General features: G+C 46.2%; 10 non-coding genes across 10 annotated transcripts; 4 read left to right on the top strand and 6 right to left on the bottom strand.

Annotated features, from left to right (window-relative positions):
* Nucleotides 1-114: 114 nt before the first annotated feature.
* On the bottom strand, nt 115-187 carry TRNAK-CUU (transfer RNA lysine (anticodon CUU)). Its single transcript has one exon. It is a non-coding gene; the product is annotated as a tRNA-Lys (tRNA).
* A 1,517-nt stretch (nt 188-1,704) lies between these two features.
* TRNAH-GUG (transfer RNA histidin (anticodon GUG)) lies at nt 1,705-1,776 on the top strand. Its single transcript has one exon. It is a non-coding gene; the product is annotated as a tRNA-His (tRNA).
* Nucleotides 1,777-3,174: 1,398 nt separating this feature from the next.
* Nucleotides 3,175-3,247, bottom strand: TRNAK-CUU (transfer RNA lysine (anticodon CUU)). Its single transcript has one exon. It is a non-coding gene; the product is annotated as a tRNA-Lys (tRNA).
* Nucleotides 3,248-4,578: 1,331 nt separating this feature from the next.
* TRNAH-GUG (transfer RNA histidin (anticodon GUG)) lies at nt 4,579-4,650 on the top strand. The gene has a single exon. It is a non-coding gene; the product is annotated as a tRNA-His (tRNA).
* A 1,398-nt stretch (nt 4,651-6,048) lies between these two features.
* TRNAK-CUU (transfer RNA lysine (anticodon CUU)) lies at nt 6,049-6,121 on the bottom strand. Its single transcript has one exon. It is a non-coding gene; the product is annotated as a tRNA-Lys (tRNA).
* A 1,329-nt stretch (nt 6,122-7,450) lies between these two features.
* TRNAH-GUG (transfer RNA histidin (anticodon GUG)) lies at nt 7,451-7,522 on the top strand. Its single transcript has one exon. It is a non-coding gene; the product is annotated as a tRNA-His (tRNA).
* Nucleotides 7,523-9,945: 2,423 nt separating this feature from the next.
* TRNAK-CUU (transfer RNA lysine (anticodon CUU)) lies at nt 9,946-10,018 on the bottom strand. The gene has a single exon. It is a non-coding gene; the product is annotated as a tRNA-Lys (tRNA).
* A 1,702-nt stretch (nt 10,019-11,720) lies between these two features.
* Nucleotides 11,721-11,792, top strand: TRNAH-GUG (transfer RNA histidin (anticodon GUG)). Its single transcript has one exon. It is a non-coding gene; the product is annotated as a tRNA-His (tRNA).
* Nucleotides 11,793-21,006: 9,214 nt separating this feature from the next.
* Nucleotides 21,007-21,079, bottom strand: TRNAK-CUU (transfer RNA lysine (anticodon CUU)). Its single transcript has one exon. It is a non-coding gene; the product is annotated as a tRNA-Lys (tRNA).
* Nucleotides 21,080-24,984: 3,905 nt separating this feature from the next.
* Nucleotides 24,985-25,057, bottom strand: TRNAK-CUU (transfer RNA lysine (anticodon CUU)). The gene has a single exon. It is a non-coding gene; the product is annotated as a tRNA-Lys (tRNA).
* Nucleotides 25,058-27,328: the final 2,271 nt, after the last annotated feature.

Here is a 27,328-nt window from a genome sequence, read left to right as displayed (position 1 = left end):
AAAATAAAAAACAAATTTATAAGAAATAAAACATTTAATTTATCAAGTTAATAATCTTGACTTAAGAACAAAACCCTTGCACTGAAGACTAACATCATATATACAAAACATGACCGCCCAACGTGGGGCTCGAACCCACGACCCTGAGATTAAGAGTCTCATGCTCTACTGACTGAGCTAGCCGGGCAGATGAGTTTATTTCCCTCACCTGGGTAGGCTGGCTCGGGGGGGGGGGGGGACATGCCTCTGGGGTCGGAAACACAAAAACCTATTTGGGCCTGTGCAATTCCTAATAATTACTTGGTGGCTGGCCCCTCATTCGGGACCAGTCACCTTCTCCCATTAGCTGCAGATCCTCAGCCGACCGCCCTCCCTCCTTTCCACTAATTGTCACCGACTATTGCTGTCACATGGGTCACGCACCACGTCATAGGTGCCGTCCCATGTCTGAAGACTGCAGAGCATGCGGCGCAGATAGAACAAGGTATGAGCGAGGGGTGTGTGTGTGCATTAATATAGCATGTTTGTGTGTATGTGTGTGTGACAGCATATTGTATATGTGAGTGAGGGGCCGGTGTATTGTGTGTTAGTGAGGGGCCAGTGAATTGTGTGTTGGTGAGGGGCCAGTGTAATGTGTGTGTGAGTGTTAAATATGATTTTTTGTTAAAGCCTCATAAGGCCTATGTTCAGCCATTTTATTGTAACTTGCATAGAAATATTATTTGCTAGAAGAGATTATTCACTTTTCTGCTGACTTGCAGTTTTGCAATATGTGGGCCTATGGCCTTGAAGTTGAACTAATAGAGAACACCAAAATAAATGTATCAAGGTATGAAACAATGAACATTTTCATACCCAGCTGGCAGTATGGGAGCTGTGCCCCTGATGTTGCACATAGCATATCTCCAACTCCCCTTGAGATAAGAAACAATAGGCTCATCTGTCCTTAGAAGGAGGAGACTAATAAACGCTTCAAGAATACGTGAGAAAGTTAATCAGTAGTGCCTCTCATAGACTAATGGTATAGAATTGTATGCATATGACGTAGGATTCATTTATTCAGTAGCCTATAAAAACTTGTATCTTTGTATCAATAAACTAGAGAATATTCCTTGTATACAGAACTTTATCTGTGTCAATTCTCTCCAGCTGATTGAAGCGCTTACAGATATACTTGACACCACAGGCAGACTTGGGTCAGAATTTTAGATCTAACAGTGAGTGAGGGGCCAGTGTATTGTGTGTGCAAGTGAGGGGCCAGTGTATTGTGTGGGAGTGAGGGGCCAGTGTATTGTGTGGGAGTGAGGGGCCAGTGTATTGTGTGGGAGTGAGGGGCCAGTGTATTGTGCGTGTGAGTGAGGGGCCAGTGTATTGTGTGGGAGTGAGGGGCCAGTGTATTGTGTGCGAGTGAGGAGCCAGTGTATTGTGCGTGTGAGTGAGGGGCCAGTGTATTGTGCATGTGAGTGAGGGGCCAGTGTATTGTGCGTGTGAGTGAGGGGCCAGTGTATTGTGTGGCCTGTGTATTGTGTGTGAGAGAGGGGGCCAGTATATGAATATAATGTGTGAGGGAAGGAGGTCTTAATTTAATGGTGGAGTGTAGGTGAGGGCTAATTATGGATGCTATTCGCTTTCATGTGTGCTGTGTCTGGGTTACAATCAGAAAGGGAGTATTCAGAACCCTTAGACACATCCTTTGGGTGGCTCGCCGTGATCGTATAGTGGTTAGTACTCTGCGTTGTGGCCGCAGCAACCCCGGTTCGAATCCGGGTCACGGCACTTACTTTTTTTTTTAATAATTTGTTGTGATTTTTCTATAATTTATTTTCATCTAAATACTATTAAAACCAATCAAATGTCTACTTTTCATTCCAAACTCACTAATCTGAGTAACTTTTTTTCAAGGTACATATTTGTCTCATTTACATGTATAGTAAGTAATACTGAAATTATTAAAATTCACCCATTAAAAAAATATATAGTTGATTACACCTCGCCCCCTTCTGACCTCTCTATCACTGTCGACAGCACCTCTATCTCCCCTGTCCCCCAACTTCGCTGCCTCGGTGTCATCCTCGACTCCTCTCTCTCCTTTGGCCCCCACATTCTCTCTCTTGCTAAATCCTGCCGCTTCCAGCTGCACAACATCGCTCGCATCCGGCCCTTCCTCTCCCAAGATGCCACCAAATGTCTTATTCACTCTCTGATTATCTCCCGCATGGACTACTGTAACCTCCTCCTTACTGGCCTCCCCCACTCTCATCTCGCTCCCCTTCGATCTGTACTTAACGCAGCCGCTAGGCTCGTCTTCCTTTCTCGCCGCTCCTCTTCTGTCTCCCCCATCTACCAATCTTTTCACTGGCTCCCCTTCCCCTACAGAATCCTCTTCAAGCTCCTCACTCTTACATACAGGGCCTTCGCCAACTCCACTGCACCCTACATCTCCACCCTCCTCTCTATTCATGCTCCATCCCGCCCTCTCCGTTCTGCCAATGACCGTCGCCTCTCTTCCCCCCTGATCACCTCCTCACACTCGCGTATCCAAGACTTCGCCCGTGCTGCCCCCCTCCACTGGAACAAGCTCCCTCCCTCCATCAGGACTTCCCCTAATCTGTCCAGTTTCAAACGGGCTTTAAAAACCCACCTTTTTCATAAAACCTTCTACTCTCCCACTTAACTTCCTACCTTTTCTTCTGCCTCTTCCTCCCCCCTTATCCTTATCCTCCGTTCCTCCATCTCTCCCCCGTGTCTCTCTGTCTGTCTACCCCACCCCTTAGATTGTACGCTCCTTTGAGCAGGGTATTCTCTCCTCCTGTCTTCACCACTGTTAACTCTTCTCTCCAGCTACTTAGCCCTCCTCCTTGAGGACCCTCTTTCCCGCGTCCCCTCTCGTTCCCTCCTCTCCCCTCTAGGGGTCTCCCTGTCATCAGTGCCTTCCCTCTTGGACTCCGTCGTTGGTGGACCTTCCCCTCTCCCCTCCTCCGCCCCTCTAGCTGTGCTTTGAGCTCACTGAGTTACTGTGATTATTGTTTACTGTACTGTGCTGTCTCACCTCGTATTGTAATCTCGTTTGTCCCTGTATGGCGTTACGGACACATTAATTTATCAAGTTAATAATCTTGACTTAAGAACAAAACCCTTGCACTGAAGACTAACATCATATATACAAAACATGACCGCCCAACGTGGGGCTCGAACCCACGACCCTGAGATTAAGAGTCTCATGCTCTACCGACTGAGCTAGCCGGGCAGATGAGTTTATATCCCTCACCTGGGTAGGCTGGCTCGGGGGGGGGGGGGACATGCCTCTGGGGTCGGAAACACAAAAACCTATTTGGGCCTGTGCAATTCCTAATAATTACTTGGTGGCTGGCCCCTCGTTCGGGACCAGTCACCTTCTCCCATTAGCTGCAGATCCTCAGCCGACTGCCCTCCCTCCTTTCCACTAATTGTCACCGACTATTGCTGTCACATGGGTCACGCACCACGTCACAGGTGCCGTCCCATGTCTGAAGACTGCAGAGCATGCGGCGCAGATAGAACAAGGTATGAGCGAGGGGTGTGTGTGTGCATTAATATAGCATGTTTGTGTGTATGTGTGTGTGACAGCATATTGTATTTGTGAGTGAGGGGCCGGTGTATTGTGTGTTAGTGAGGGGCCAGTGAATTGTGTGTTGGTGATGGGCCAGTGTAATGTGTGTGTGAGTGTTAAATATGATTTTTTGTTAAGGCCTCATAAGGCCTATGTTCAGCCATTTTATTGTAACTTGCATAGAAATATTATTTGCTAGAAGAGATTATTCACTTTTCTGCTGACTTGCAGTTTTGCAATATGTGGGCCTATGGCCTTGAAGTTGAACTAATAGAGAACACCAAAATAAATGTATCAAGGTATGAAACAATGAACATTTTCATACCCAGCTGGCAGTATGGGAGCTGTGCCCCTGATGTTGCACATAGCAAATCTCCAACTCCCCTTGAGATAAGAAACAATAGGCTCATCTGTCCTTAAAAGGAGGAGACTAATAAACGCTTCAAGAATACGTGAGAAAGTTAATCAGTAGTGCCTCTCATAGACTAATGGTATAGAATTGTATGCATATGACGTAGGATTCATTTATTCAGTAGCCTATAAAAACTTGTATCTTTGTATCAATAAACTAGAGAATATTCCTTGTATACAGAACTTGATCTGTGTCAATTCTCTCCAGCTGATTGAAGCGCTTACAGATATACTTGACACCACAGGCAGACTTGGGTCAGAATTTTAGATCTAACAGTGAGTGAGGGGCCAGTGTATTGTGTGTGCAAGTGAGGGGCCAGTGTATTGTGTGTGCAAGTGAGGGGCCAGTGTATTGTGCGTGTGAGTGAGGGGCCAGTGTATTGTGTGGCCTGTGTATTGTGTGTGAGAGAAGGGGGCCAGTATATGAATATAATGTGTGAGGGAAGGAGGTCTTAATTTAATGGTGGAGTGTAGGTGAGGGCTAATTATGGATGCTATTCACTTTCATGTGTGCTGTGTCTGGGTTACAATCAGAAAGGGAGTATTCAGAACCCTTAGACACATCCTTTGGGTGGCTCGCCGTGATCGTATAGTGGTTAGTACTCTGCGTTGTGGCCGCAGCAACCCCGGTTCGAATCCGGGTCACGGCACTTACTTTTTTTTTTAATAATTTGTTGTGATTTTTCTATAATTTATTTTCATCTAAATACTATTAAAACCAATCAAATGTCTACTTTTCATTCCAAACTCACTAATCTGAGTAACTTTTTTTCAAGGTACATATTTGTCTCATTTACATGTATAGTAAGTAATACTGAAATTATTAAAATTCACCCATTAAAAAAATATATAGTTGATTACACCTCGCCCCCTTCTGACCTCTCTATCACTGTCGACAGCACCTCTATCTCCCCTGTCCCCCAACTTCGCTGCCTCGGTGTCATCCTCGACTCCTCTCTCTCCTTTGGCCCCCACATTCTCTCTCTTGCTAAATCCTGCCGCTTCCAGCTGCACAACATCGCTCGCATCCGGCCCTTCCTCTCCCAAGATGCCACCAAATGTCTTATTCACTCTCTGATTATCTCCCGCATGGACTACTGTAACCTCCTCCTTACTGGCCTCCCCCACTCTCATCTCGCTCCCCTTCGATCTGTACTTAACGCAGCCGCTAGGCTCGTCTTCCTTTCTCGCCGCTCCTCTTCTGTCTCCCCCATCTACCAATCTTTTCACTGGCTCCCCTTCCCCTACAGAATCCTCTTCAAGCTCCTCACTCTTACATACAGGGCCTTCGCCAACTCCACTGCACCCTACATCTCCACCCTCCTCTCTATTCATGCTCCATCCCGCCCTCTCCGTTCTGCCAATGACCGTCGCCTCTCTTCCCCCCTGATCACCTCCTCACACTCGCGTATCCAAGACTTCGCCCGTGCTGCCCCCCTCCACTGGAACAAGCTCCCTCCCTCCATCAGGACTTCCCCTAATCTGTCCAGTTTCAAACGGGCTTTAAAAACCCACCTTTTTCATAAAACCTTCTACTCTCCCACTTAACTTCCTACCTTTTCTTCTGCCTCTTCCTCCCCCCTTATCCTTATCCTCCGTTCCTCCATCTCTCCCCCGTGTCTCTCTGTCTGTCTACCCCACCCCTTAGATTGTACGCTCCTTTGAGCAGGGTATTCTCTCCTCCTGTCTTCACCACTGTTAACTCTTCTCTCCAGCTACTTAGCCCTCCTCCTTGAGGACCCTCTTTCCCGCGTCCCCTCTCGTTCCCTCCTCTCCCCTCTAGGGGTCTCCCTGTCATCAGTGCCTTCCCTCTTGGACTCCGTCGTTGGTGGACCTTCCCCTCTCCCCTCCTCCGCCCCTCTAGCTGTGCTTTGAGCTCACTGAGTTACTGTGATTATTGTTTACTGTACTGTGCTGTCTCACCTCGTATTGTAATCTCGTTTGTCCCTGTATGGCGTTACGGACACATTAATTTATCAAGTTAATAATCTTGACTTAAGAACAAAACCCTTGCACTGAAGACTAACATCATATATACAAAACATGACCGCCCAACGTGGGGCTCGAACCCACGACCCTGAGATTAAGAGTCTCATGCTCTACCGACTGAGCTAGCCGGGCAGATGAGTTTATATCCCTCACCTGGGTAGGCTGGCTCGGGGGGGGGGGACATGCCTCTGGGGTCGGAAACACAAAAACCTATTTGGGCCTGTGCAATTCCTAATAATTACTTGGTGGCTGGCCCCTCGTTCGGGACCAGTCACCTTCTCCCATTAGCTGCAGATCCTCAGCCGACTGCCCTCCCTCCTTTCCACTAATTGTCACCGACTATTGCTGTCACATGGGTCACGCACCACGTCACAGGTGCCGTCCCATGTCTGAAGACTGCAGAGCATGCGGCGCAGATAGAACAAGGTATGAGCGAGGGGTGTGTGTGTGCATTAATATAGCATGTTTGTGTGTATGTGTGTGTGACAGCATATTGTATTTGTGAGTGAGGGGCCGGTGTATTGTGTGTTAGTGAGGGGCCAGTGAATTGTGTGTTGGTGATGGGCCAGTGTAATGTGTGTGTGAGTGTTAAATATGATTTTTTGTTAAGGCCTCATAAGGCCTATGTTCAGCCATTTTATTGTAACTTGCATAGAAATATTATTTGCTAGAAGAGATTATTCACTTTTCTGCTGACTTGCAGTTTTGCAATATGTGGGCCTATGGCCTTGAAGTTGAACTAATAGAGAACACCAAAATAAATGTATCAAGGTATGAAACAATGAACATTTTCATACCCAGCTGGCAGTATGGGAGCTGTGCCCCTGATGTTGCACATAGCAAATCTCCAACTCCCCTTGAGATAAGAAACAATAGGCTCATCTGTCCTTAAAAGGAGGAGACTAATAAACGCTTCAAGAATACGTGAGAAAGTTAATCAGTAGTGCCTCTCATAGACTAATGGTATAGAATTGTATGCATATGACGTAGGATTCATTTATTCAGTAGCCTATAAAAACTTGTATCTTTGTATCAATAAACTAGAGAATATTCCTTGTATACAGAACTTGATCTGTGTCAATTCTCTCCAGCTGATTGAAGCGCTTACAGATATACTTGACACCACAGGCAGACTTGGGTCAGAATTTTAGATCTAACAGTGAGTGAGGGGCCAGTGTATTGTGTGTGCAAGTGAGGGGCCAGTGTATTGTGTGTGCAAGTGAGGGGCCAGTGTATTGTGCGTGTGAGTGAGGGGCCAGTGTATTGTGTGGCCTGTGTATTGTGTGTGAGAGAAGGGGGCCAGTATATGAATATAATGTGTGAGGGAAGGAGGTCTTAATTTAATGGTGGAGTGTAGGTGAGGGCTAATTATGGATGCTATTCACTTTCATGTGTGCTGTGTCTGGGTTACAATCAGAAAGGGAGTATTCAGAACCCTTAGACACATCCTTTGGGTGGCTCGCCGTGATCGTATAGTGGTTAGTACTCTGCGTTGTGGCCGCAGCAACCCCGGTTCGAATCCGGGTCACGGCACTTACTTTTTTTTTTTAATAATTTGTTGTGATTTTTCTATAATTTATTTTCATCTAAATACTATTAAAACCAATCAAATGTCTACTTTTCATTCCAAACTCACTAATCTGAGTAACTTTTTTTCAAGGTACATATTTGTCTCATTTACATATATAGTAAGTAATACTGAAATCATTAAAATTCACCCATTAAAAAAATATATAGTTGATTACACCTCGCCCCCTTCTGACCTCTCTATCACTGTCGACAGCACCTCTATCTCCCCTGTCCCCCAACTTCGCTGCCTCGGTGTCATCTTCGACTCCTCTCTCTCCTTTGGCCCCCACATTCTCTCTCTTGCTAAATCCTGCCGCTTCCAGCTGCACAACATCGCTCGCATCCGGCCCTTCCTCTCCCAAGATGCCACCAAATGTCTTATTCACTCTCTGATTATCTCCCGCATGGACTACTGTAACCTCCTCCTTACTGGCCTCCCCCACTCTCATCTCGCTCCCCTTCGATCTGTACTTAACGCAGCCGCTAGGCTCGTCTTCCTTTCTCGCCGCTCCTCTTCTGTCTCCCCCATCTACCAATCTTTTCACTGGCTCCCCTTCCCCTACAGAATCCTCTTCAAGCTCCTCACTCTTACATACAGGGCCTTCGCCAACTCCACTGCACCCTACATCTCCACCCTCCTCTCTATTCATGCTCCATCCCGCCCTCTCCGTTCTGCCAATGACCGTCGCCTCTCTTCCCCCCTGATCACCTCCTCCCACTCGCGTATCCAAGACTTCGCCCGTGCTGCCCCCCTCCACTGGAACAAGCTCCCTCCCTCCATCAGGACTTCCCCTAATCTGTCCAGTTTCAAACAGGCTTTAAAAACCCACCTTTTTCATAAAACCTTCTACTCTCCCACTTAACTTCCTACCTTTTCTTCTGCCTCTTCCTCCCCCCTTATCCTTATCCTCCGTTCCTCCATCTCTCCCCCGTGTCTCTCTGTCTGTCTACCCCACCCCTTAGATTGTACGCTCCTTTGAGCAGGGTATTCTCTCCTCCTGTCTTCACCACTGTTAACTCTGCTCTCCAGCTACTTAGCCCTCCTCCTTGAGGACCCTCTTTCCCGCGTCCCCTCTCGTTCCCTCCTCTCCCCTCTAGGGGTTTCCCTGTCATCAGTGCCTTCCCTCTTGGACTCCGTCGTTGGCGGACCTTCCCCTCTCCCCTCCTCTGCCCCTCTAGCTGTGCTTTGAGCTCACTGAGTTACTGTGATTATTGTTTACTGTACTGTGCTGTCTCACCTCGTATTGTAATCTCGTTTGTCCCTGTATGGCGTTACGGACACCTAGTGGCGCCCTATAAATAAAAATTTAATAATAATAATTAAGTTTCCTTAATACATAACTACATACCCCATAAATAAATGAATAATGGAAAATTGATGTATAGAAATATTTTGTGATTATTTTCTGAAAATATAAAACACCTAAAACATTATATATCGCTGTTGCCACAAAAAATATTTTAAATATGAATATTGTTTGTGGACAACACGTTTTTAGATGCTGCATAATGGAATCAAACAAATAAAAGCATCATACATCAAAAAACAATTCAAATATTTCCTGCTCACCTCAATTTCCAGATTCCTTATACCTTGTGAGCAGTTGTGTTTACAGAAATTGTTTTGCATGATATTACTGTATTTCATTTTGTTAGCTTGTTTTGTATACCTGAAACATTGTGGCTATTTTGCCATATTTAATTTGGTTTAATAACATTCTGTATCTGTGTTCTAACTAATTCATGTGCTAGATAGCTTGGCTATTGAAACGCTACATAAGTGAAATAGTGGTGACTGGGTAATGATAACTCGGGCTGATGCAACTTTTGATTATAATTTAGTGACCAAAGGCTTCCTGTAAGAGTGTACGCTCTTGAAACAAACCTTTGTGGTGGCTGTTTTGAATTAATTGTGAGCTTGTGATACTAAAAGGGGATTTAAACATTTTTAGACAAACCTGGTGGTTCTTTGTCTCACACAGACATCACACAGGCTCAGGTGAGCGCTGTTTGTCGCAACCCAAGTCAAACAAAAACAGCATACAATGGAAAAATATTTAAATATGTTTAACTCACTTAATATTTAATATCTCTTAGGAGCAGATATGAATCCAGAAAAAAATTAATTCATCTGCCTGGCCATTATAAGTATACGTGTGCCATGCCTGGACTACTAATACTGGCTTTTCATGTGCAATAAAAATTTAGATAAAAAAAAGATAATTGTGTCATCATCAATATTAAGAAAGTATGAAAATATTACAGTGTAATGAAAATAAAAAACAAATTTATAAGAAAGAAAACATTTAATTTATCAAGTTAATAATCTTGACTTAAGAACAAAACCCTAGCACTGAAGACTAACATCATATATACAACACATGTCCCGCCCAACGTGGGGCTCGAACCCACGACCCTGAGATTAAGAGTCTCATGCTCTACCGACTGAGCTAGCCGGGCAGATGAGTTAATTTCCCTCACCTGGGCAGGCTGGCTCAGGGACAGACATGCCTCTGGGGTCGGAACAAAAAAAAACCTATTTGGCCTGTGCGATTCCTAATAATTACTTGGCCCCTCGTTCGGGACCAGCCACCTTCTCCCATTGGCTGCAGATCCTCAGCCGACCGCCCTCCCTCCTTTCCACTAATTGTCACCGGCTATTGCTGTCACATGGGTCGCGCACCACATCATAGGTGCCGTCCCATGTCTGAAGACTGCAGAGCATGAGGCGCAGATTAATTAAATTCCCTCACCCTGGCAGGCTGGCTCGGGGGGGGACATGCCTCTGGGGTCGGAAACAAAAAAACCTATTTTGGCCTGTGCGATTCCTAATAATTAATGGTGGCTGGCCCCTCATTCGGGACCAGCCACCTTCTCCCATTGGCTGCAGGTGTGTGTGTGGGGGGGTATATTAATATAGCATGTTTGTGTGTATGTGTGTGTGACAGCATATTGTATATGTGAGGGGCCAGTGTATTGTGTGTTAGTGAGGGGCCAGTGAATTGTGTGTTGGTGAGGGGCCAGTGTATTGTGTGTGTGAGTGTTAAATATGATTTTTTGTTAAGGCCTCATAAGGCCTTTGTTCAGCCATTTTATTGTAACTTGCATAGAAATATTATTTGCTAGAAGAGATTATTAATTTTTCTGCTGACTTGCAGTTTTGCAATATGTGGGCCTATGGCCTTGAAGTTGAACTAATAGAGAACAGCAAAATAAATGTATCAAGGTATGAAACAATGAACATTTTCATACCCAGCTGGCAGTATGGGAGCTGTGCCCCTGATGTTGCACATAGCATATCTCCAACTCCTCTTGAGATAAGAAACAATAGGCTCATCTGTCCTTAGAAGGGGGAGACTAATAAACGCTTCAAGAATACGTGAGAAAGTTAATCAGTAGTGCCTCTCATAGACTAATGGTATAGAATTGTATGCATATGAAGTAGGATTCATTTATTCAATAGCCTATAAAAACTTGTATCGTATCAATAAACTAGAGAATATTCCTTGTATACAGAACTTGATCTGTGTCAATTCTCTCCAACTGATTGAAGCGCTTACAGATATACTTGACACCACAGGCAGACTTGGGTCAGAATTTTAGATCTAACAGTGAGTGAGGGGCCAGTGTATTGTGTGTGCGAGTGAGGGGCCAGTGTATTGTGTGTGAGTGAGGGGTCAGTGTATTGTGTGTGCGAGTGAGGGGCCAGTGTATTGTGTGTGCGAGTGAGGGGCCAGTGTATTGTGTGTGCGAGTGAAGGGCCAGTGTATTGTGTGTGTGAGTGAGGGGCCAGTGTATTGTGTGTGTGTGAGTAAAGGGCCAGTGTATTGTGTGTGCGAGTGAGGGGCCAGTGTATTGTGCGTGTGAGTGAGGGGCCAGTGTATTGTGTGGGAGTGAGGGGCCAGTGTATTGTGCGTGTGAGTGAGGGGCCAGTGTATTGTGCATGTGAGTGAGGGGCCAGTGTATTGTGTGGCCTGTGTATTGTGTGTGTGAGAGGGGGCCAGTATATGAATATAATGTGTGAGGGAAGGAGGTCTTAATTTAATGGTGGAGTGTAGGTGGGGGCTAATTATGTATGCTATTCGCTTTCATGTGTGCTGTGTCTGGGTTACAATCAGAAAGGGAGTATTCAGAACCCTTAGACACATCCTTTGGGTGGCTCGCCGTGATCGTATAGTGGTTAGTACTCTGCGTTGTGGCCGCAGCAACCCCGGTTCGAATCCGGGTCACGGCATGTTACTTTTTTTTAAAATTTATTTTAATAATTTGTAGTGATTTTTCTATAATTTATTTTCATCTAAATACTATTAAAACCAATCAAATGTCTACTTTTCATTCCAAACTCACTAATCTGAGTAACTCTTTTTCAAGGTACATATTTGTCTCATTTACATGTATAGTAAGTAATACTGAAATCATTAAAATTCACCCATTAAAAAAATATATAGTTGATTACACCTCGCCCCCTTCTGACCTCTCTATCACTGTCGACAACACCTCTATCTCCCCTGTCCCCCAACTTCGCTGCCTCGGTGTCATCCTCGACTCCTCTCTCTTCTTTGGCCCCCACATTCTCTCTCTTGCTAAATCCTGCTGCTTCCAGCTGCGCAACATCGCTCGCATTCGGCCCTTCCTCTCCCAAGATGCCACCAAATGTCTTATTCACTCTCTGATTATCTCCCGCATGGACTACTGTAACCTCCTCCTTACTGGCCTCCCCCACTCTCATCTCGCTCCCCTTCGATCTGTACTTAACGCAGCCGCTAGGCTTATCTTCCTTTCCCGCCGCTCCTCTTCTGTCTCCCCCCTCTACCAATCTCTTCACTGGCTCCCCTTCCCCTACAGAATCCTGTTCAAGCTCCTCACTCTTACATACAAGGCCTTCGCCAACTCCACTGCACCCTACATCTCCACCCTCCTCTCTATTCATGCTCCATCCCGCCCTCTCCGTTCTGCCAATGACCGTCGCCTCTCTTCCCCCCTGATCACCTCCTCCCACTCGCGTATCCAAGACTTCGAATGTGCTGCCCCCCTCCACTGGAACAAGCTCCCTCCCTCCATCAGGACTTCCCCTAATCTGTCCAGTTTCAAACGGGCTTTAAAAACCCACCTTTTTCTTAAAACCTTCTACTCTCCCACTTAACTTCCTACCTTTTCTTCTCCCTCTCCCTCCCCCCTTATCCTTATCCTCCGTTCCTCCATCTCTCCCCCGTGTCTCTCTGTCTGTCTACCCCACCCCTTAGATTGTACGCTCCTTTGAGCAGGGTATTCTCTCCTCCTGTCTTCACCACTGTTAACTCTGCTCTCCAGCTACTTAGCCCTCCTCCTGGAGGACCCTCTTTCCCGCGTCCTCTCGTTCCCTCCTCTCCTCTCTAGGGGTCTCCCTGTCATCCGTGCCTCCCCTCTTGGACTCCGTCGTTGGCGGACCTTCCCCTCTCCTCTCCTCCGCCCCTCTAGCTGTGCTTTGAGCTCACTGAGTTACTGTGATTATTGTTTACTGTACTGTGCTGTCTCACCTCGTATTGTAATCTCGTTTGTCCCTGTATGGCGCTACTGTTACGATCTTGATGCCTTAGTCAGTATTAGCACAGGCTTACCTAGGGCGCGGAGTCTAACGGCCTTCCGGTCTTCACCAAGAACCACCGCAAGGTAGTGTGGGCTTAGCTGCCGAAGAACCGCAGGTCGCGGCCCCCAGGTTAGCCGTGAATTCCAGGCGTAGTAGGTCTGGAACAGTAACCGGTAGATGCACGGAGGCAATGGGTGCGTGGCAGGATCCAGAGAATAGTCAATAACACAGCCGGGTCGGTACACAGAAGGTATCAGGTATACGGTGCCAGAGGGAGATCCAGAGAATAGTCGGTAACACAGCCGGGTCGGTACACAGAAGGTGGAGGAATAGAGGGGTAAACAGGGAGCAGGATCACAGGAGTCAGGACACAGGAACTGTAGCCAGGAACAGGAAACACATTGCTCTGACACAGGCAGCGTGTCAGAGCAGGGAAGATATAGTAGTTTGAATTCCCCGCCCAGGAGTCACATGATCAGCAGCAGAGAGAAGCAGGAAGTGCGGCAGCACTAACAGAAGCAGCGCTGAAGATATGGACACCGCTGTCAGCTCCCGCTGACAGCGCAGCGGAACGGGGACAAGGTAAGTTCCTAACAGTACCCCCCCTTCAGGGGTGGCCTCCGGACAACCTATAAGGCTTTAGAGGGAACTTGGTATGGAATTTCTTCAACAAACTCGGAGCATGAAGGTCTCGTGCAGGAATCCAAGAACGCTCTTCAGGACCGTAACCTTTCCAGTCAACCAGGAACTGCAAGGAACCTCTGGAAATCCGAGAATCTAGAATCTCCTTCACCTCAAATTCCTGATCTGGTGCAGAAATAGCAGCAGGAGGTCTTCTTGAAGAGAAGAATTTGTTAACAACAAGTGGTTTGAGAAGGGAAATGTGGAAGACATTGGGAATCCTCAAGGTAGGGGGTAATTTTAATCTAAAGGCCACCGGATTAATGACCTCAATGATCTTGAAGGGACCGATAAATCGAGGAGCGAATTTCCTAGAAGGAACCAACAGGCGAAGATTCTTTGTAGACAACCACACTTTGTCACCAGGAGTGAGTAGTGGAGACGGTCTTCTTCTTTTGTCAAATGCTTTTTTACTGATGGCAGAGGTGTGAAGTAATTTGCGTTTGATAAGATCCCACCTAGACGAGAAGTCCGATAGAAGGGAATCCACTGCAGGAACCCCAGAAGCGGTTAACTCTTTGAAGGGTGGAACTTTAGGATGAAATCCCTGAAGAGCAAAAAAGGGAGAAATGGAGGTAGAGTCATGTGAATTATTATTGTGGGCGAATTCTGCCCAAGGTAATAAATCAACCCAATCATCATGTTTAGCTGAAATGAAACATCTGAGGAATTTCTCCAATTCTTGATTCGTTCTTTCCGTGAGACCATTACTTTGCGGATGATATGCAGAAGAGAAATTTAACTTAATTCCACAAAGACGAGAAAAGGCCCTCCAAAATCTTGCCACAAACTGAGTTCCTCGATCAGAAACGATAATATCTGGACAGCCGTGTAGGCGGAAAATTTCTTTAATGAAGAGTTGAGCCAGAACAGGAGCAGAAGGGAGACCTTTTAATGCCACAAAATGAGCGGCTCGGGAAAGGCGATCGGTGACCACCCACACTACTGAGAACCCTCTGGAGGAGGGTAAATCTGTGATAAAATCCATGGAGAGATGACTCCAAGGTCGATCCGGAATTGGCAGAGGCTGCAGCAGACCGTATGGAGCTTGACGAGGAACTTTATTCTGAGCGCAAGTGGAACACGCCGTCACAAACTGTCGAACGTCCGAACGGATAGCCGGCCACCAATAACTACGGGAGATAAATTCCAAGGTCTTCTTTATACCGGCATGACCAGAAAAACGGGAGGCATGAGCCCATTTAAAGGAGTTTACTTTGGAGATGTGGAGGAACCAAAGTCTTCCCGTGAGGAATGATCACCCGAGTAGGAGTAGTAGCCAAAATACATTCTGGATCTAGAATAGGCCTAACACTCTCTTCTTCGGTATCCATAGAATCAAAGGAACGAGAGAGGGCATCAGCCTTCTTGTTCTTGGACCCTGGTCTGAAGGTAATGATCATATTGAATCGTGAAAAAAATAACGACCATCTGGCCTGACGGGGATTGAGGCAGGATGCAGTTTGTAGATAAAGCAGGTTCTTGTGATCCGTAAAAATAGTAACAGGAAATCTGGCTCCCTCCAAATGATGTCTCCAGGCCTCCAAGGCCAATTTGATAGCAAGTAGTTCTCTGTCTCCAATGCCGTAGTTTTTTTCGGTGGATGAGAATTTACGAGAAAAGAAGCCACAGGGAGAAAACTTTCCAGTAGAATTCTTCTGAGACAAAATAGCTCCTACTCCAGTGGAGGATGCGTCAACTTCGAGAAAAAAGGGGAAGGAAGAATCTGGCTGTTGAAGAATAGGTGCCGATATGAAGGCTTCTTTAAGATACTTGAAGGCCTCTACCGCCTCTGGTGGCCAGGTCTTAGCGTTGGCAGATTTCTTGGTCAGGGAAGTGATGGGTGCAATAACAGACGAAAACCCTTTGATAAAGTGGCGGTAATAATTAGAGAACCCAATAAAACGCTGGATGGCCTTAAGTCCAACCGGTTGGGGCCAATCAGAAATCGCCTTTAATTTCTCAGGGTCCATACGTAATCCGGAGCCAGAAACCACGTGACCAAGAAAAGGAAGATGTGTTTTTTCAAAGACACACTTGTCCACATTACAGTACAGATGATGCGACCGAAGGCGTTGAAGAATCAAGGAGACATGATGGCGATGAGTAATAATATCAGGTGAAAAAATAAGAATATCGTCAAGGTAGATGACAACAAATTGATACAGGAAATCCTGAAAGACTTCGTTAATAAAATTTTGAAAAACCGCAGGAGCGTTACAAAGTCCAAATGGCATGACAAGATACTCAAAATGCCCATCGTGCGTATTGAACGCCGTCTTCCATTCATCCCCTTGTTTAATACGGATAAGGTTGTAGGCCCCTTTCAAATCCAGTTTAGAAAAAATTGAAGCTCCCTTGATCCTATCAAAGAGTTCAGAGATTAATGGTAAGGGGTACCTATTCTTTTTCGTTATGGCGTTGAGGCCACGGTAGTCTATGCAAGGACGCAATCCGCCGTCCTTCTTTTTTACGAAAAAGAAACCTGCTCCTGCTGGTGACGAGGATTTCCGGATAAAACCCCTGTTTAAATTCTCCTTAATATATAGGGACATGGCCTCTGATTCGGGTAGAGATAATGGAAATACCCGTCCTCTAGGTGGTATCTTATCCGGCAACAATTCAATGGAGCAATCCCAAGGTCTATGAATCCTGGGAAGACATCGGGAATGACACTCTGAACCCCATGCAAGAACTTCCGGTTTCTGCCAATCTAAAATGGGGGAGTGAAGTCTGAGCCAAGGTAGGCCTAAGATCAACGGGTTGATAGCCTTTGGAATGACTAAGAAGGAGATTTCCTCAGTGTGCAAGGCTCCAATGCGTAGAGACATGTTAACAGTTCTGTTCTTAATGGATCCTCCAATGATACGACTGCCATCTATAGCTGTAATGGCAATAGGTGGATCTAAGGGTTGCCTAGGCAATGATAACCGCTCTACAATGTCAGCTCGTAAAAAGTTCCCCGCTGCACCGGAGTCAATAAGCGCTGGAAGAGACAATAAGGAAATAATATAGGCGACTTTAGTTTTCTGTGTGGGAAAGTTCCCGGGCAAAAGTTCGAATTGAATAGCACACTGGTTCAAGAAGCCTCGGCATTCCTTAGGATCCCCACTGAACTTGGGTGGGTTAGGTATGCGGAGTTGAGAGGTGGTGGGAGCAGATACAGCTGAACCGCTTGGAGCGGGGGCAGGCTGTGGGGCCGGAGCAGGTGGAGGATTAGGAGCTGCCACCTGAGCTGCTTGGAGCGTATCCAACCTGTTAGACAGAGTCTGCAAAATCTGTAATAACTGTTCTTGATTTTTCCCCTGTTCCTCAACCTGAGCCGCTAAGTTATCCAGTAGTACTCTCGCAGTGGGATTCCCTGTCGCTTCCATCAGTTAGATAAGGGGTCAGAGCAAACTGTTACGATCTTGATGCCTTAGTCAGTATTAGCACAGGCTTACCTAGGGCGCGGAGTCTAACGGCCTTCCGGTCTTCACCAAGAACCACCGCAAGGTAGTGTGGGCTTAGCTGCCGAAGAACCGCAGGTCGCGGCCCCCAGGTTAGCCGTGAATTCCAGGCGTAGTAGGTCTGGAACAGTAACCGGTAGATGCACGGAGGCAATGGGTGCGTGGCAGGATCCAGAGAATAGTCGGTAACACAGCCGGGTCGGTACACAGAAGGTATCAGGTATACGGTGCCAGAGGGAGATCCAGAGAATAGTCGGTAACACAGCCGGGTCGGTACACAGAAGGTGGAGGAATAGAGGGGTAAACAGGGAGCAGGATCACAGGAGTCAGGACACAGGAACTGTAGCCAGGAACAGGAAACACATTGCTCTGACACAGGCAGCGTGTCAGAGCAGGGAAGATATAGTAGTTTGAATTCCCCGCCCAGGAGTCACATGATCAGCAGCAGAGAGAAGCAGGAAGTGCGGCAGCGCTAACAGAAGCAGCGCTGAAGATATGGACACCGCTGTCAGCTCCCGCTGACAGCGCAGCGGAACGGGGACAAGGTAAGTTCCTAACAGCTACGGACACCTAGTGGCGCCCTATAAATAAAAAATGAATAATAATAATTAAGTTTCCTTAATACATAACTACATACCCAATAAATAAATGAATAATGGAAAATTGATGTATAGAAATATTTTGTGATTATTTTCTGAAAATATAAAACACCTAAAACATTATATATCGCTGTTGCCACAAAAAAATATTTTAAATATGAAGATTGTTTGTGGACAACACGTTTTTAGATGCTGCATAATGGAATCAAACAAATAAAAGCATCATACATCAGAAAACAATTCAAATATTTCCTGCTCACCTCAATTTCCAGATTCCTTATACCTTGTGAGCAGTTGTGTTTACAGAAATTGTTTTGCATGATATTACTGTATTTCATTTTGTTAGCTTGTTTTGTATACCTGAAACATTGTGGCTATTTTGCCATATTTAATTTGGTTTAATAACATTCTGTGTCTGTGTTCTAACTAATTCATGTGCTAGATAGCTTGGCTATTGAAACGCTACATAAGTTAAATAGTGGTGACTGGGTAATGATAACTCGGGCTGATGCAACTTTTGATTATAATTTAGTGACCAAAGGCTTCCTGTAAGCATAGCCGGATTAAGGGGGGGGCACAGGGGGCACGTGCCCCGGGCCCCCCTCTCTCCAAGGGCCCCCCGCTGCCGCATGAACTTTCCTGCTGTCATTTTATAACTGACAGCAACCGCTCCGGGCCCCCCTCTCTCCGCGACTTCCCCCCGTCGCCCGTATGACCTAACCTGCCCCCGCTGTCAGTTGCTGTCTGACAGCTCTGGGCATGATTTATTTATTTTTTTGCGGGGGGGGGTTGGGGGTTTTGCCGGCAGGTTCTGGGCTTCTCCTCGTTTGTGGGGGGAGCAGGGTAGCAAAAAAAAAAAAGATTTACTCACCTGATCTCAGCGCCGGCGTGCCTCCTTCCTCTCTGCTCTGTTAATGTTGAATGACAGGCGTGACGTCATCAAGTCACGCCTGTCATTCAGTGAGGAGCAGCGCGGAGAGGAAGCAAGAAGAGAGAAGACAGAAGAGAGGAGAAGAAAAGAAAAGCTAATAGAAAGGTAAGTGAAGAAAGGCAATTAAGCAGAAAGGCGAACTATGAGGAAAAAGGAGATGAGAGAGGCACTATGAGGAAAAAGGAGATGAGAGAGGCACTATGAGGAAAAAGGAGATGAGAGAGGCACTATGAGGAAAAAGGAGATGAGAGAGGCACTATGAGGAAAAAGGAGATGAGAGAGGCACAGTAAGGGAAAAGGGGAGAGAGGCGCAGCAAGGAAAAAGGGGAGAGAGGCGCAGTAAGGAAAAAGGGGAGAGAGGCGCAGTAAGGAAAAAGGGGAGAGAGGCGCAGAAAGGAAAAAGGGGAGAGAGGCGCAGTAAGGAAAAGGGGAGAGAGGCACAGTAAGGAAAAGGGGGAGAGAGGCACAGTAAGGAAAAGGGGGAGAGAGGCACAGTAAGGAAAAGAGGAGAGGCACATTAAGGAAAAGGGGGGGAGAGGCACATTAAGGAAAAGGGGGGGGGAGAGGCACAGTAAGGAAAAAGGGGGGGCACATCATGAGAAAAAAGGGGGGAGAGGCACAGATTGAGGAAAAACGGGGAAACAGGTACAGTATGAGGAAAAAGTGTGGGAGAGAGGCACAGTATATAGAAAAAGGGGGGAGAGAGTCACAATAGTGGGGACTATTAATTTAAGATGGGGTAGTTTGGGGGTGAGTTTGGGGAGAATGTGCCTATGAATTATTTAATGGCAGTGACAGGTTCGAGAAATAGGTATATTTCTGAAATGCAAATACTATTAATTTATTGCTGGGGCTGTTTGTAGGGAGGGAAATAGGTTTATTTATTAAATATGAATACTATTATTTTAATGTTGGGGCTGGAGGAAGGCTTAATTATTAATCATGGGTGGTATTGATTTAACGCCAGGGCTGGCTGTAATTTTCTAAATGTCCCCATTTTTTTTCCAAATAGGTCCTCCAACATTCCAGAATCCAGACAAGCCGCAACTAAGGAAACCTGCAGCACAGGTGGTGAAAGTGAGAAGAACAGGTAGGAGAGAGCAGCAGAGTCTGTGAAACGTTGTTATTCTAGTGGGACAATCCTAATTTTTGGTGACCGTTCAATGGTGTACACAACAATGCAGGTCTTTTTGTCTGTAGGAGGGTGCATCAACACATCCATTAGCAATTTTGAATAAATATTGAATAAAATTGTAGTACATTATATATATATATATATATATATATATATATATATATATATATATATATAATTAGTCAAAATTGGCGTTATGTTATCAATGTTTATTTTTTGTGTTAGTTTTAATGTGCGGTATCATTGCTAGTTTTAATGTGCATTATCAACGGAATTTTTAATATGCGGTATCATTGCTAGTTTTATTGTGTGGTGTCAATACCAATTTTAATGTGGTGTTTTGATGATTGTTTTAATGTACAGTATTTTAGTTTGTGGAAACAATGATTTTTCTTATGCAGACAACCTAGGCGAGCCTTCTGGGAGAGCTGTAAGTGTCATACTGTGGGCTGTAGGTGATGTAATGCAGGATGTGTCACTATGCCCTTAATTTTAGATCTTAGGGGCCCCCCTGTCTTAAGTGCCCCGGGCCCCCCAAAGCCTTAATCCAGCTCTGCCTGTAAGAGTGTGCGCTCTTGAAACAAACCTTTGTAGTGGCTGTTTTGAATTAATTGTGAGCTTGTAATACTAAATGGGGATTTAAACATTTTTAGACAAACCTGGTGGTTCTTTGTCTCACACAGACATCACACAGGCTCAGGTGAGCGCTGTTTGTCGCAACCCAAGTCAAACAAAAACAGCATACAATGGAAAAATATTTAAATATGTTTAACTCACTTAATATTTAATATCTCTTAGGAGCAGATATGAATCCAGAAAAAAATTAATTCATCTGCCTGGCCATTATAAGTATACGTGTGCCATGCCTGGACTACTAATACTGGCTTTTCATGTGCAATAAAAATTTAGATAAAAAAAAGATAATTGTGTCGTCATCAATATTAAGAAAGTATGAAAATATTACAGTGTAATTAAAATAAAAAACAAATTTCTAAGAAAGAAAACATTTAATTTATCAAGTAAAAAATCTTGACTTAAGAACAAAACCCTTGCACTGAATACTAACATCATATATACAAAACATAACCGCCCAACGTGGGGCTCGAACCCACGATCCTGAGATTAAGAGTCTCATGCTCTACCGACTGAGCTAGCCGGGCAGATGAGTTAATTTCCCTCACCCGGGCAGGCTGGCTCGGGGGGGGGACATGCCTCTGTGGTCCGAACAAAAAAACCTATTTGGGCCTGTGCGATTCCTAATAATTACTTGGTGGCTGGCCCCTCGTTCGGGACCAGCCACCTTCTCCCATTGGCTGCAGATCCTCAGCCGACCGCCCTCCCTCCTTTCCACTAATTGTCACCGGCTATTGCTGTCACATGGGTCATGCACCACGTCACAGGTGCCGTCCCATGTCTGAAGACTGCAGAGCATGCAGTGCAGATAGAACAAGGTAAGTGCGAGGGGTGTGTGTGTGTGTGGGGGGGGTATATTAATATAGCATGTTTGTGTGTATGTGTGTGTGACAGCATATTGTATATGTGAGTGAGGGGCCAGTGTATTGTGTGTGTGAGTGAAGGGCCAGTGTATTGTGTGTGTGAGTGAGGGGCCAGTGTATTGTGTGTGTGACTGAGGGGCCAGTGTTTTGTGTGTGTGAGTGAGGGGCCAGTGTATTGTGTGTGTGACTGAGGGGCCAGTGTATTGTGTGTTAGTGAGGGGCCAGTTTATTGTGTGTGCGAGTGAAGGGCCAGTGTATTGTGTGTGCGAGTGAGGGGCCAGTGTATTGTGTGTTAGTGAGGGGCCAGTGTATTGTGTGTTAGTGAGGGGCCAGTGTATTGTGTGTGCGAGTGAAGGGCCAATGTATTGTGTGTGCGAGTGAAGGGCCAGTGTATTGTGTGTGCGAGTGAGGGGCCAGTGTATTGTGTGTGAGTGAGGGGCCAGTGTATTGTGTGTGAGTGAGGGGCCAGTGTATTGTGTGTGCGAGTGAGGGGCCAGTGTATTGTGTGTGCGAGTGAAGGGCCAGTGTATTGTGTGTGTGAGTGAGGGGCCAGTGTATTGTGTGTGTGCGAGTGAAGGGCCAGTGTATTGTGTGTGCGAGTGAGGGGCCAGTGTATTGTGTGTTAGTGAGGGGTCAGTGTATTGTGTGTTAGTGAGGGGCCAGTGTATTGTGTGTGCGAGTGAGGGGCCAGTGTATTGTGTGTGCGAGTGAAGGGCCAGTGTATTGTGTGTGCGAGTGAGGGGCCAGTGTATTGTGTGTTAGTGAGGGGCCAGTGTATTGTGTGTGCGAGTGAGGGGCCAGTGTATTGTGTGTGCGAGTGAAGGGCCAGTGTATTGTGTGTGCGAGTGAAGGGCCAGTGTATTGTGTGTGCGAGTGAGGGGCCAGTGTATTGTGTGTGCGAGTGAGGGGCCAGTGTATTGTGTGTGCGAGTGAGGGGCCAGTGTATTGTGTGTGCGAGTGAGGGGCCAGTGTATTGTGTGTGAGTGAGGGGCCAGTGTATTGTGTGTGCAAGTGAGGGGCCAGTGTATTGTGTGTGCAAGTGAGGGACCAGTGTATTGTGTGTGCGAGTGAGGGGCCAGTGTATTGTGTGTGTGAGTGAGGGGCCAGTGTATTGTGTGTGAGTGAGGGGCCAGTGTATTGTGTGTTAGTGAGGGGCCAGTGTATTGTGTGTTAGTGAGGGGCCAGTGTATTGTGTGTGCGAGTGAAGGGCCAGTGTATTGTGTGTGCGAGTGAGGGGCCAGTGTATTGTGTGTTAGTGAGGGGTCAGTGTATTGTGTGTTAGTGAGGGGCCAGTGTATTGTGTGTGCGAGTGAGGGGCCAGTGTATTGTGTGTGCGAGTGAAGGGCCAGTGTATTGTGTGTGCGAGTGAGGGGCCAGTGTATTGTGTGTTAGTGAGGGGCCAGTGTATTGTGTGTGCGAGTGAGGGGCCAGTGTATTGTGTGTGCGAGTGAAGGGCCAGTGTATTGTGTGTGCGAGTGAAGGGCCAGTGTATTGTGTGTGCGAGTGAGGGGCCAGTGTATTGTGTGTGCGAGTGAGGGGCCAGTGTATTGTGTGTGCGAGTGAGGGGCCAGTGTATTGTGTGTGCGAGTGAGGGGCCAGTGTATTGTGTGTGAGTGAGGGGCCAGTGTATTGTGTGTGCAAGTGAGGGGCCAGTGTATTGTGTGTGCAAGTGAGGGACCAGTGTATTGTGTGTGCGAGTGAGGGGCCAGTGTATTGTGTGTGTGAGTGAGGGGCCAGTGTATTGTGTGTGAGTGAGGGGCCAGTGTATTGTGTGTTAGTGAGGGGCCAGTGTATTGTGTGTTAGTGAGGGGCCAGTGTATTGTGTGTGCGAGTGAAGGGCCAGTGTATTGTGTGTGCGAGTGAGGGGCCAGTGTATTGTGTGTTAGTGAGGGGCCAGTGTATTGTGTGTGCGAGTGAGGGGCCAGTGTATTGTGTGTGCGAGTGAAGGGCCAGTGTATTGTGTGTGCAAGTGAAGGGCCAGTGTATTGTGCGTGTGAGTGAGGGGCCAGTGTATTGTGTGTGAGTGAGGGGCCAGTGTATTGTGTGTGCAAGTGAGGGGCCAGTGTATTGTGTGTGCAAGTGAGGGGCCAGTGTATTGTGTGTGCAAGTGAGGGGCCAGTGTATTGTGTGTGCAAGTGAGGGGCCAGTGTATTGTGTGTGCAAGTGAGGGGCCAGTGTATTGTGCGTGCGAGTGAGGGGCCAGTGTATTGTGTGTGAGTGAGGGGCCAGTGTATTGTGTGTGTGCGAGTGAAGGGCCAGTGTATTGTGTGTGTGCGAGTGAAGGGCCAGTGTATTGTGTGTGCGAGTGAAGGGCCAGTGTATTGTGTGTGCGAGTGAAGGGCCAGTGTATTGTGTGTTAGTGAGGGGTCAGTGTATTGTGTGTGAGTGAGGGGCCAGTGTATTGTGTGTGTGCGAGTGAAGGGCCAGTGTATTGTGTGTGCGAGTGAAGGGCCAGTGTATTGTGTGTGCGAGTGAGGGGCCAGTGTATTGTGTGTTAGTGAGGGGTCAGTGTATTGTGTGTGCGAGTGAGGGGCCAGTGTATTGTGTGTGCGAGTGAAGGGCCAGTGTATTGTGTGTGCGAGTGAGGGGCCAGTGTATTGTGTGTGAGTGAGGGGCCAGTGTATTGTGTGTGAGTGAGGGGCCAGTGTATTGTGTGTGCAAGTGAGGGGCCAGTGTATTGTGTGTGAGGGGCCAGTGTATTGTGTGGCCAGTGTATTGTGTGTGCGAGTGAGGGGCCAGTTTATTGTGTGTGAGTGAGGGGCCAGTGTATTGTGTGTGCAAGTGAGGGGCCAGTGTATTGTGTGTGTGCAAGTGAGGAGCCAGTGTATTGTGCGTGTGAGGGGCCAGTGTATTGTGTGTGTGAGTGAGGGGCCAGTGTATTGTGTGGCCTGTGTATTGTGTATGAGAGGGGGGGCCACTAATTCACGTGCTAGATAGCTTGGCTATTGAAACGCTACATAAGTGAAATAGTGGTGACTGGGTAATGATAACTCGGGCTGATGCAACTTTTGATTATAATTTAGTGACCAAAGGCTTCCTGTAAGAGTGTGCGCTCTTGAAACAAACCTTTGTGGTGGCTGTTTTGAATTAATTGTGAGCTTGTGATACTAAAAGGGGATTTAAACATTTTTAGACAAACCTGGTGGTTCTTTGTCTCACACAGACATCACACAGGCTCAGGTGAGCGCTGTTTGTCTCAACCCAAGTCAAACAAAAACAGCATACAATGGAAAAATATTTAAATATGTTTAACTCACTTAATATTTAATATCCCTTAGGAGCAGATATGAATCCAGAAAAAAAATCATTCATCTGCCTGGCCATTATACGTATACGTTTGCCATGCCTGGACTACTAATACTGGCTTTTCATGTGCAATAAAAATTTAGATAAAAAAACAGATAATTGTGCCATCATCCATATTAAGAAAGTATGAAAAAAATTACAGTGTAATTAAAATAAACAAAATATTTATAAGAAAGAAAACATTTAATTTATCAAGTTAATAATCTTGACTTAAGAACAAAACCCTTGCACTGAAGACTAACATCATATATACAAAACATGACCGCCCAACGTGGGGCTCGAACCCACGACCCTGAGATTAAGAGTCTCATGCTCTACCGACTGAGCTAGCCGGGCAGATGATTTAAACACCTCACTAGGGGCAGGCTGGGTTGAGGGTGCACATGTCTCCGGGGTTCGGAACAAAAAAAACCTATCCCTAATAATTACTTGGTGGCTGGCCCCTCTTTCGGGACCAGCCACCTTCTCCCATTGGCTGCAGATGCTCAGCCAACCGCCCTCCCTCCTTTCCACTAATTGTCGCCGGCTATTGCTGTCACATGGGTCATGCACCACGTCATAGGTGTATTAATATAGTATGTATGTATGTGTGGCAACATATTGTATATGTGAGTGAGGGGCCAATGTATTGTGTGTGAGGGGCCAGTGTATTGTGTGTGCGAGTGAGGGGCCAGTGTATTGTGTGTGCGAGTGAGGGGCCAGTGTATTGTGTGTGCGAGTGAGGGGCATGTGTATTGTGTGTGCGAGTGAGGGGCCAGTGTATTGTGTGTGCGAGTGAGGGGCCAGTGTATTGTGTGTGCGAGTGAGCGGCCAGTGTATTGTGTGTGCGAGTGAGGGGCCAGTGTATTGTGTGTGCGAGTTAGGGGCCAGTGTAATGTGTGTGCGAGTGAGGGGCCAGTGTATTGTGTGTTCGAGTGAGGGGCCACTGACCAAATTGTTTTCGAATATCCCTTGGGACTGCAGTACCATCCGCCCCCTTCTTCATCCCACTACCCCTCTTCACTTACCTTAAACACACAGGGCCTGACTCACATTTGGCTATATCCCCACTTACATAGCGTATCTTACGTGACATAGCTCTGCACTTGCTCAGAAACAGGCTTCACGCTAATGAACCCAAATGACCTGACTATGACTTGAGAAGAGTAACAGGAGAGGGAAGAGGCAGCGTAACGTATGCAATGTACAGTAAGGGCATGCCAAGGGCGTTGTTACGGAGATGCGGCTGATTCAAGTCCTGGGTTACACGTAAGTACGCTTGGTTCAACTGTATCATTTGCCCACTGATAAAGTCATGACGCGGCTTTGATTTAAAAAGTTACACTAATGCGTGCCAAAAACTTGCACACAATATGTGTATGTAAGTAATATAGACTCTAAAAATGAATTGTATGTACAGTATGCACTGAAAGCATCATTATGTATTTAATGTAAAAAAAAAGAAGTAAAAAACGAATTGTAAGATCCGCTTTAATTTTGTTACGGTCGGAATTATGCTGAAATTCTGTGCGTTTTTTTTTTGTTTTTTTGAAATGCAACTTGTGTGCAAGTTGCGTTCGGACTTAAATCCAGCATATATTGGTTAAAAGAGTCTTGTCCTCTTCCCAACGCTTCTCTCTCATAGGACATTAGAAGAGCTGAATCATTGCACCAGATCATGTGATAAGGTGGCTCTCAGGCACTGATAGGTGGGGAGTATGCAGGGCTGTGATGAAGGCTAATTAACAACATATACACAAAACATGGGTTCAAGCCTAACGTGTTGAAAAGCCTCTGGGAGGGAAACAAACACACTGTTTTTTGAGAACCCCTCACCCCCATATAGACACCATTCATGCTCTGGTCAACCTGGGGTCATTCTTCAATATGACCGGGGGACCCCATTCTGTTTATAGAGATAACTATAGTGAAAATGGATTCTGAAAGTTAATGCAAATCAAACAAACAAAAACAGCATACAGGAGAACACTATTTAAATATTTTCTATACATCCTTATCCCTTAGGAGCGGTTGAGCATCCAGAATAACATAACTAATCAGCCTGGATGTTCTCTTTCATGTGTGCTGTGTCTGGGTTACAATCAGAAAGGGAGTATTCAGAGCCATTGGACACATCCTTTGGGTGGCTCGCCGTGATCGTATAGTGGTTAGTACTCTGCGTTGTGGCCGCAGCAACCCCAGTTCGAATCCGGGTCACGGCACTTACTTTTTTTTTTATATATATTTTGTTATGATTCTTCTTTAAATTAGGTCCATGTAAATACTATTGAAACCAATCCAATGCTCACTTTTCCTTCCAAATTCACTAATCTGAGTAACTCTTTTCCAAGGTGCATTTTTGTCTCACTTACATGCATAGTAAGTCATACTGAAATCAGCAGCACAGGAGTGTGGAGCAGCAAGTTTTGTGACACCCACCAGGCACAATGTTTCTTATGGCACGTTCCACCTTTCAATTTGGGTCACGATTGAATCAGAGGTTATCAAATATCATTCGATTCTCACTTTATTAAGAGTCCATCCCCCACTACACAACTCCATGCTCCAAATTGTTCGACTATACCTCTACAGTTCCATGTAGGACTCTGGTACCAGACAGTTGAACTT

This window comes from Mixophyes fleayi, chromosome 4 (genome assembly GCF_038048845.1).
Source record: "Mixophyes fleayi isolate aMixFle1 chromosome 4, aMixFle1.hap1, whole genome shotgun sequence".
NCBI classification, from domain to species: domain Eukaryota; kingdom Metazoa; phylum Chordata; class Amphibia; order Anura; family Limnodynastidae; genus Mixophyes; species Mixophyes fleayi.
This window is presented reverse-complemented; position numbering and strand designations above follow the sequence as displayed.